Genomic DNA, 8423 nt, shown 5'->3' on the forward strand with positions numbered 1-8423 from the left:
TGTAGAAAACGAAGCGTTTGAGAGAGGCGGGGCATAGAGGACCTACAATAATGTACAGTATTTGAAAAATAATGTGTCTTTTGAACATTAAAGCATGTCAACATATTCTGTTACACCAAATACACAAAATAATGCAATAACACAAAAAAGCATCATATGACCCCTTTAAAATTGTAGTTTTTCACTAAGCACGCATAAACGTTTTCTCAAAAACACAACCACATACATACATGCTGCTCACATATTGTAGCACAGTTTGTGCTGATTACAGTTTTATTAAACTTTAGACATTCAAATGTTTGTAAGCAACTGAAAAAAGCACAAATATATTTCCCCATGAGGTAGCTTTAATGTGGTTCACTATGTTTTGTCAGTATCTTGTAGTTTAGTTCTACTATTTCAAAAGAGTGGCTTGTCTGTCATTGAACTGCTTTGAAACTATCCTGTCAAGCTGCTCATAATTCTGACACCTTCACCAGCATTGACTAAAACTGTTGGCATTAATGCAGAATCACGCAGCTGTGTTGCTGTCAGAGTGCTGAGAGCGTTTGTGTTTGTTTGTTCTGTCTGTGATTGACAGCTGGATGGTAATGGAGACGGGGAGCCAGGTGTGCTCATGACAGCTCAAACCATCACCTCCGAATCGCTCTGCACCACCACCACCACACACATCACGAAGGTAACACACGCTCTCTCACTCACACACACACACACACACACACACACACACACTCTCTCACACTCTCATCACATTAACGGTACAGACAGCAGCAGGTTTATTAGGCTGCTGTCACTTTAAGACCGAATGCACTGATCTAGTATATTCACACACATCACTTAAGACAGAGACAACTGTGTTTATGTAAACTTTGTGTTTTTGACAGTTTAAGTGCAATATTACACAAAAGAAAACTCACGTGCTGTTGTGCTTTCTTTGCATGTCAGGACAGAGTGTGAGTAAAATTGTTTGAAAGTTTAAACTGGCAAAGCTTTAAAACATGCAATAATAAACTTTTGCTATAACGCAAGTCAGCCAGTCTCTCAGTAAAGACTTTTTAATCATTCATAATCTAATATCATCATGTTACCCTACGTACAGTCTAACCTAAAATATGTCTGATTTCTTGACATTTTTCTTAGCGTTTATTCAGTATCTCACTGGGTTCATATTGTACAGTCTGACGAGCAAAAGTCGTTAAGTTGAGAAAGTCGCAGTGTGCAGCTGTGATTGTAGTGTGGAGGAGCTCATGATCCTCAGCTCCACAGACGCAGGACGACAGGTGCTTGTTTTAACCGTGAGGTATTTCTGTCTGTCTGTGTCGTATGACGCACATATGCACACAGCTTCTGATAGGTCGGGAACATGCACACAGGTTACCATAGCGATGTGACATTTGCCATCCTCATACAGTCATGGCCAAAAGTTTTGGCAGTGACATACATTTTGTGTTTTGCAAAGTTTGCTGCTTCAGTATTTGTAGATTATTTTTCCACATGTGTCTATGGTGTACTGAAAAACAATGATAAGCATATCATAAGTTTTAAATGCTTTTATTGGCATAAAAGTATAATGAGTCAATATTTACAGTGTTGACCCTTGTTCTTCGAAACTTCTGCAATTCGCTCTGGCATGCTGGATATTAGCTTCTGGGCTGAATCCTGTCTGATGGTGATCCATTCTTGCCTTATTAGTTCTCGGAGTTGATCACAATTTGTGGGCTTCTGCTTGTCCACTCACCTTGTGAGGACTGACCACAGGTTCTCTGTGGGATTGAGATCCGGGGAGTTGCCGGGCCACGGATGCAACATTTTAATGTAATGATCTTCGAGCCACTTCTTTATCACTCTTGCTTTGTGACATGGTGCTCCATCATGCTGGAAAATGCACAGATCATCACCAAATTGCTCATGGATTGTTGGAAGAAGTTGCTCTTGCAGGACGTTTTGATACCATTCTTTATTCATGGCAGTGTTTTTGGGCAGAATTATGAAAGAGCCCACTCGCTTGGTTGAAAAGCAACCCCACACATGGATGGTCTCAAGATGCTTCACTGTTGGCACAACACAGGACTCATGGTAGCGTTCACCTTTTCTTCTCCGAACAATCGATTCTCCAGATGTCCCAAACTGTTGGAAGGGAGCTTCATCAGAGGAAATAACTTTGCACCAGTCTTCTGCTGTCCAATCCTTGTACTTCCTGCAGAATTTCAGTCTGTCCTTGAGATTTTTCTTGGAGAGAAGTGGCTTCTTTACTGCCCTTCTTGACACCAGGCCGTTGTCCAAAAGTCTTGGCCTCACTGTGCGCTTCTTCCCTCCTTTTATAGCAATCAGTCAGCTCTTACAATCTAATTAGTATGATGGTGATTAACCTGACTAGTGCTCATTCACACTTTCACATGTGCTGCTGATATGGTTAGTCGGTTAATGTTAGCTGGTCATTTTGTGTCAGGATCAAAACAGTGAAATTTGTTTTTGTGAAAAGTTCATTTTTTGGCCAATGAAGCTTTTAGCAATTATTTAAAGTGCATCTGATCACTCTACACAATAATCTAGAAACCATTTGAATGAACACCACAACAGCTTAAGCAGCAAACTTTGCAAAACACAAAATTTATGTCAGTGCCAAAACTTTTGGCCATGACTGTAGACTGAGAGACGTTCACGCAGGTCCCAGCATCAGGCGTTCACGTGCATGTATGTTTCCCATCATCTGTGTTGTGTTTTCATTCTTGTGTTGGGTTGTTCATTTTTTCCTTTAAATCTTTTGTTTGCTTTTGTTTGTTTGTGTTGGTTTACTGTGGGCGGGGTCAGGCGTTGGCCCAGGCTATAAAGGAGGCCAAAGAGCAGCACCCTGACATGTCCGTCACTCGCGTGGTGGTCCACAAAGAGACGGAGCTCGCCGAGGACGAGGACTGAAGGACAGGTAAGCACATGGCAACAAGCACCACTCTTGACAACCGGCTCCTCCTGCTCCAACCTGGCAGCTCCTCCTCCTCCTCGACCCGGAGCCTGTCGTTTCTCCCTTTTTGTTTGTTCTTTTTCTTGTATTCATCTCTCCTTTTGTGTTTGTTTCTTTCTTTTCCTCTGTCCTGGGTCTGCTCTGTGTGCTTCTCATGGTAACACTCATTTGTGCTGAACTGGTTCTGACTCTTATTTTAGAGGATCCTCATACACCTTTGAATTAAATTTATGATCTCTACATGAAAAATCAAGTAGTAGTATTATTTGATAATGTTGAGTCCCTGACTTGCATCATCCTTGAAATAGAAAACACTTAGTACTGTAGTGAATGTTTTTTTGCTAATCACTGCTACCTAATAAAATAATTAATTAGAATTAGAAAAATATTAGTATTTATTATAAATATAGCTGCAAGTGACAATTAAGGAAGCAAGCACAACAGAGGCAAGATGAGGAGCTAAGCAAGCATGGCTAGGAACATTAGACCAACTGCAAAAATGAGTAATCAAAGACGTTTATAGATGAATCAAGGCAAAAAAGTCATAAATCCAATCAATTGTTATATGAATTAATTGCTTATTATGTTTGACCAATAGGTGGCGCTGTTGTCAAATTGGTGTTGTGTGGTCAGTGTGAGGTGACAATGACACACAGGTTTTTGTCAATATGTCGATGCTTTGCAGAGATACAGCCTCAGAATCATGTTTTCATCATGCCATCAGAATTGTTGATTGGTGAAATGATAGCAGTTTGGATTTTCAAAACAAAATACATAAATGCTTTTTGCCGCCATGGTCTGAAGATGATCTGAGCCAAATTTGGTGAAAAACCGGACAAACAGACTGTTTGTTTGTTGTTGTCCGAGGAGGAGTTAAAAAAAGTTGGTTTTCAGCATAAATCAAAATGGCGGACAGGAAGTTTGGCCGATTATGGGATAATTGGTATTGATGTTCTCAGCATGATCCAAGGAATCTGCCAAGACCAGTGGCATTTATAATAGGCAAAACTAATCAAAAGCTATTAGCATTTTTAAAAAATTCATTATAATTTTGGCCTGAAACTTTTTGAGTACCTTCAGGGCGTGGTGGCAATGACACATACCGAGTTTTGTAATGACACACCAATACATTTGTAAAATATAGCATTTTATGACACCGTTTAAAATGGCTGACATGGGAAAATTGGGTATGGTTCAGCTTTGTATGTCGCACCAAATCTAAAGAGACCAGTCTTGTGACTTTTGGCCAAACCGTTCAGAAGTTATGAGCAAAAATATTTTTCATATCTCCTGACCACTAGGTGGCACTGTGCTGAAACTGTGCAGGTACTCACAAGTCATGGTTATCATACACACCAAATACGCTAAAGCGTTGAAGAGAGAATTCCTCAAGTTCATTTCTGTGTGCTCTTTACTACTAAACTTGAATTCCATACATTTTTGGTCTGAAAATGATCTGATTTGATTTGTGTGAAAATCAGAGTAACAATCGAAGAGGTTTTTTTTTTTTTTTTTTTTTTAAATCAAAAATTGTTTTTAGCCTTTTGGTTCAAAAGTTATTAGCATAAATGTGAGTGCAGATTTGGACAGTTGGTGGTGCTAGAGGGTTTGAGTTGGAGACTCCAAATTTGCTGTGGTTAATGTTCAGACTGTCCTCTATCAGTGTGCCAAATTTCATAACTTTTTAATGACCTTATAATTATAGAATAATGAAAGCATCCTAGACTGAGAGTGCCTGATATCACTCTGTGTGCAGTGTAGGTGGCATCATTGATTTTAAGCCATCTAGTGTCCATCAGCAGTCGTTGTTCCAGGACCTCATAATGAACAGGTGCAGTGCTGAGAGGAAGTGCTGTAGTGCTCATATGAGCGCTGTCACGTCTCCAGCATGACCTTCACCCCCAGGAATCAATGAGCTCCACTGAGAGATTAAAGGTGCTTCTCAGCGCTGAGGACAGGTAGCTGCTGATGTGCTTCCCTCCGGATGTGTCAGCAGTGGGCGACTGTGCTGTTTCGGGATTAGAAATATCACAGCTCTGCCGCTGCTCACAGGCCAGAATATCTGCAGGAAATGTATTCAGATCTAGAGCACGGCTGACTGTACTCGATACCAGCCGAGGAGGGCGGCAGCAGGGCTCAGATGTTTCATTTCAACCTGTGAAAATCAGGCTGTGAGGGATGAAGATACAGAGTCATTTCTAGTGTTTCATCAGCTGAGCATTCAACAGCGATACAGTACATCATATTCAGTTTGACGGTATGAAGCTTCATCATGGTAAACCCATTCTGCACCTCTGCTGAACGTCCAAACATTCCTGCCATTTTTCAAACAGCAGCTAGTTTTGAGTGCAGGATCATCAGTTTTTTAAGATTAAAGTCTTTATGAGGTACTTGCACACTGTTTTTGTTCACTAGTCCAAAAAGAGGGGTGACAACTCAGTCTACCAGACAGCATGATTTGTGTCATGTGACCATATATATTTAAAAAGGTCTCATCAGGTAAAATAAGCGTGAGAAAATGTATCCAGCACCAAAATATCAAATGTATTATCAGTGGAAAAAAATCATGGAAATGATTTGGCTGAAGTGTTTATCAATTGTGCTTCGGGGTAAGATGTGCCAATGAAATATGAATATTTCAATAATGATCTGAATATTTCATCCTGGCTGCTTTATGAAAATTTAAATAATGTGCAGGAAAATAACACTAGGTCAGTGTATTAGCTAATAGTAGGGTTGTCAAGTGATTACAATTTTTAATCTGATTACATAATGTGCTGATAAGTTAATCTTATTAATCGCACATTAGTTTTGGCTGAGAAATTACTCTCCAAACGATCGTTTAAAGTCACTGCATCGAAGAAGACGTTACAAAAAAGTAGCTTTAAAAAATATTTTGACTCAACATTGCATAAATGAAAATATGATGAATGGGTATTATTTTTTTATTTAATAATAAATATTAAAATAAAACCTCCAGTACTTGGCAGCAAGTCACTGTCTTCATGAGTGAGTCATTGAATCATTCATTCAACTCATTTGTTAAAGTCCGTGTAAGGCACTATTAAATGTGTACTGAGTTCGTCACACCACAGAAAAATGTGTTATTAACCACCCAGCCAAATTTGAATGATTAAAAAAACGGCAAGTAAATTAAACGAGGTATCAAAATCTTGAAAAAATAAGCAGTATTGTCTGCTCTCAACACGCTGTCTGCGCTGAAACCACGGCCACTCGCGGGAAAACTGCCTGGCGTCTCTCGCTACTGTCAAATACCTCTACAACCTCTAGCAGCTTCATTTAAATAAGGAGACTGAGCTGTTTTGTAAATGATCGCAACCAGGTAATATGCATTTACGTGACGAAGGCAGAGCTAGCTAGCAAACTGTAGGCTGTAGTAACTATGGTAATGACAGTAACTCATGATTGAGTGGGCGAACCACTGATGCTAATGCGCTAAAGTTATTAAGACGTGTTCGACTGGAAGCGGCGCTGCACAGAACGATCGGTGTCTGACATCAAAGTACCGCGAGAGCGATTCGAAAGCATAAGGAGCGTCTGCTCTCTAGAGCTCTCGCGGTACTTTGATGTCAGACACCGATCGGTCTGCACAGCGCTGCTTCAAGTCGAGCGCACCTCTTATAGTGTTAGAGTAGAGGCCGTGCTCAGTGTCTCCAGTGTGTCATCGAGTCATGATTTCAGCACAGAACACAGAAATGGTGAAAAACTGTTCTAACTCCACAATTCAGTACTACATAGCTCACAGTCTTTGTAACATGTTTCAGCAATAAATTTCTAACATTTATCATGTGTTTAGAAACAATTCTCTGAATTGCCTTTACACTGACTTTAAAGGGGTCATATGATGCTGCTAAAAAGAACATTATTTTGTGTATTTGGTGTAATGAAATGTGTTTATGTGGTTTAAGGTAAAAAAAACACATTATTTTCCACATACTGTTCATTATTGTTTCTCCTCTATGCCCCGCCTTTCTGAAATGCGTCGATTTTTACTCGTGTCCTCTTTTGGAAGAACAAACAAAGTAGTTTCGCTTTTACAACGAAACACACAGAAAATGTTCATGCGTGAAAACTATTTTCGTTTGTGAAATTGAGCAAAACACAATACTTGACAATACTGTGTCTAAAATGTAACACAACATTGACTACATGATGGATTGATACTGATTTTACTCGATAGTTCAATAAATATGAAGTTAGTCATCCTGCATCATCAGTGTAAGATGACAGACAGGTCTGGATGGGGCACTGCTTTAATCATTTTGAAGTGTTATTATTATTTTTTTCATTATATAATTAATCATGCCAAATTACCACATTAAATTAACAGGCCTTGATAAATATATATATGTGAATTTTTAAATGTAATCTGTATTCCTTAACTTGACATGAGTGACAGTGTGATAGTGCCATGAATTCGTTTATACTGTAGAGCACATCTTTCTGTGGCTCAGGAGGTACTAGTCTCATCTGTTCTCTTAGCTTTAGTAAGAGTGGCACATCTTACCCCGCTCTCCTCGTGACTGTGAGTTTGATGTGTGAGGATGCTGTGGAGATATGGATAGTAACTGTGTTTGCTGTGGCTTCTTTCACAGAGCTGAAGTCCAGTGCGCTCCTCCACGGCTCAGAGTTCATCCCTTCATCCGGAGGAGAGAAGAGCAGCTCTGATCCTGTACAGAAAAACATCTTCATCTTCTGTCTTTCACAACCAGAACCACTTAGCTAACATTTGTAGCATTTTATTTTTTTAGTCTTCGTTTTATCTCTTTCCCTCAAAAGATCATCTTTACCATTTCTGAAGACCAGATTGATGTTATTTTTATTGTTAATTAGTCATTCACATTCCTAGTTCATGAGGAGGAGTAATGGATCACGTTGTGATGGAGTCCTTTGTAATAATAATAATAGGAGGAGCATGTGAGCATATGAAGGCGATGTTGAGGGGTGTGGTTATGATGGGGCGGAGCTAAAGATGGGTGGGCTTTCCTGATGTCACGGTGTGTTTGTAAGGGACCAGCACAGGACAGTGGCACTGTGTGATTTTCATTGGTGGACGGCAATCATTCTTCTATGCAGTCAAAACCTCAAACATTCCACCGAGGAGAGGATGAGCGGCGTTACCTCTCTCAGCAACAAGACGAAATGCAAAAAACTCCATTCAACATGAAACCTAGGCAGCTCTTTGGGAACTTTTTCATTTTCTGGCACCAATATTCAGATATATATTTGAAGAAACCTGTTTTTCTTTGTTTTAAATCTGATGATTTTGGAGGAGGTCGCTCTGTTTGCCCTTTTAAATCTTTTTAATCTGTTTGAGATACTTGTGATTAAATGAACAAATGAGATTGAACTGCCAGTGCTGATGTTTTTAGCGGTCGAGCGAGGCCCGTGCTCCCTGCTCTCTCTCTCTCTCTCTCTCTCTCTCTCTCTCCCCCTCTTTCTC

At 39.9% G+C, this 8423-nt stretch overlaps 2 long non-coding RNA genes across 2 annotated transcripts in view; one reads left to right on the forward strand and one right to left on the reverse strand.

The window, feature by feature from the left end:
- LOC107653153 (uncharacterized) overlaps positions 1-7493 on the reverse strand; it is a 16766-nt gene extending 9273 nt beyond the window's left edge. Inside the window, exon 1 of the long non-coding RNA XR_001630191.1 lies at positions 7481-7493. This is a non-coding gene — a long non-coding RNA (uncharacterized LOC107653153). The remainder of the gene's footprint in view (positions 1-7480) is intronic.
- Positions 2812-7913, forward strand: LOC107653150 (uncharacterized). The gene is made up of 2 exons (XR_001630189.1): positions 2812-2923; positions 7576-7913. It is a non-coding gene; the product is annotated as an uncharacterized LOC107653150 (long non-coding RNA).
- The last annotated feature ends 510 nt before the right edge of the window (positions 7914-8423 follow it).

The sequence above is a fragment of the Sinocyclocheilus anshuiensis genome, unplaced genomic scaffold (genome assembly GCF_001515605.1).
Source record: "Sinocyclocheilus anshuiensis isolate Anshui unplaced genomic scaffold, SAMN03320099.WGS_v1.1 scaffold1518, whole genome shotgun sequence".
In the NCBI taxonomy this organism is placed as follows: domain Eukaryota; kingdom Metazoa; phylum Chordata; class Actinopteri; order Cypriniformes; family Cyprinidae; genus Sinocyclocheilus; species Sinocyclocheilus anshuiensis.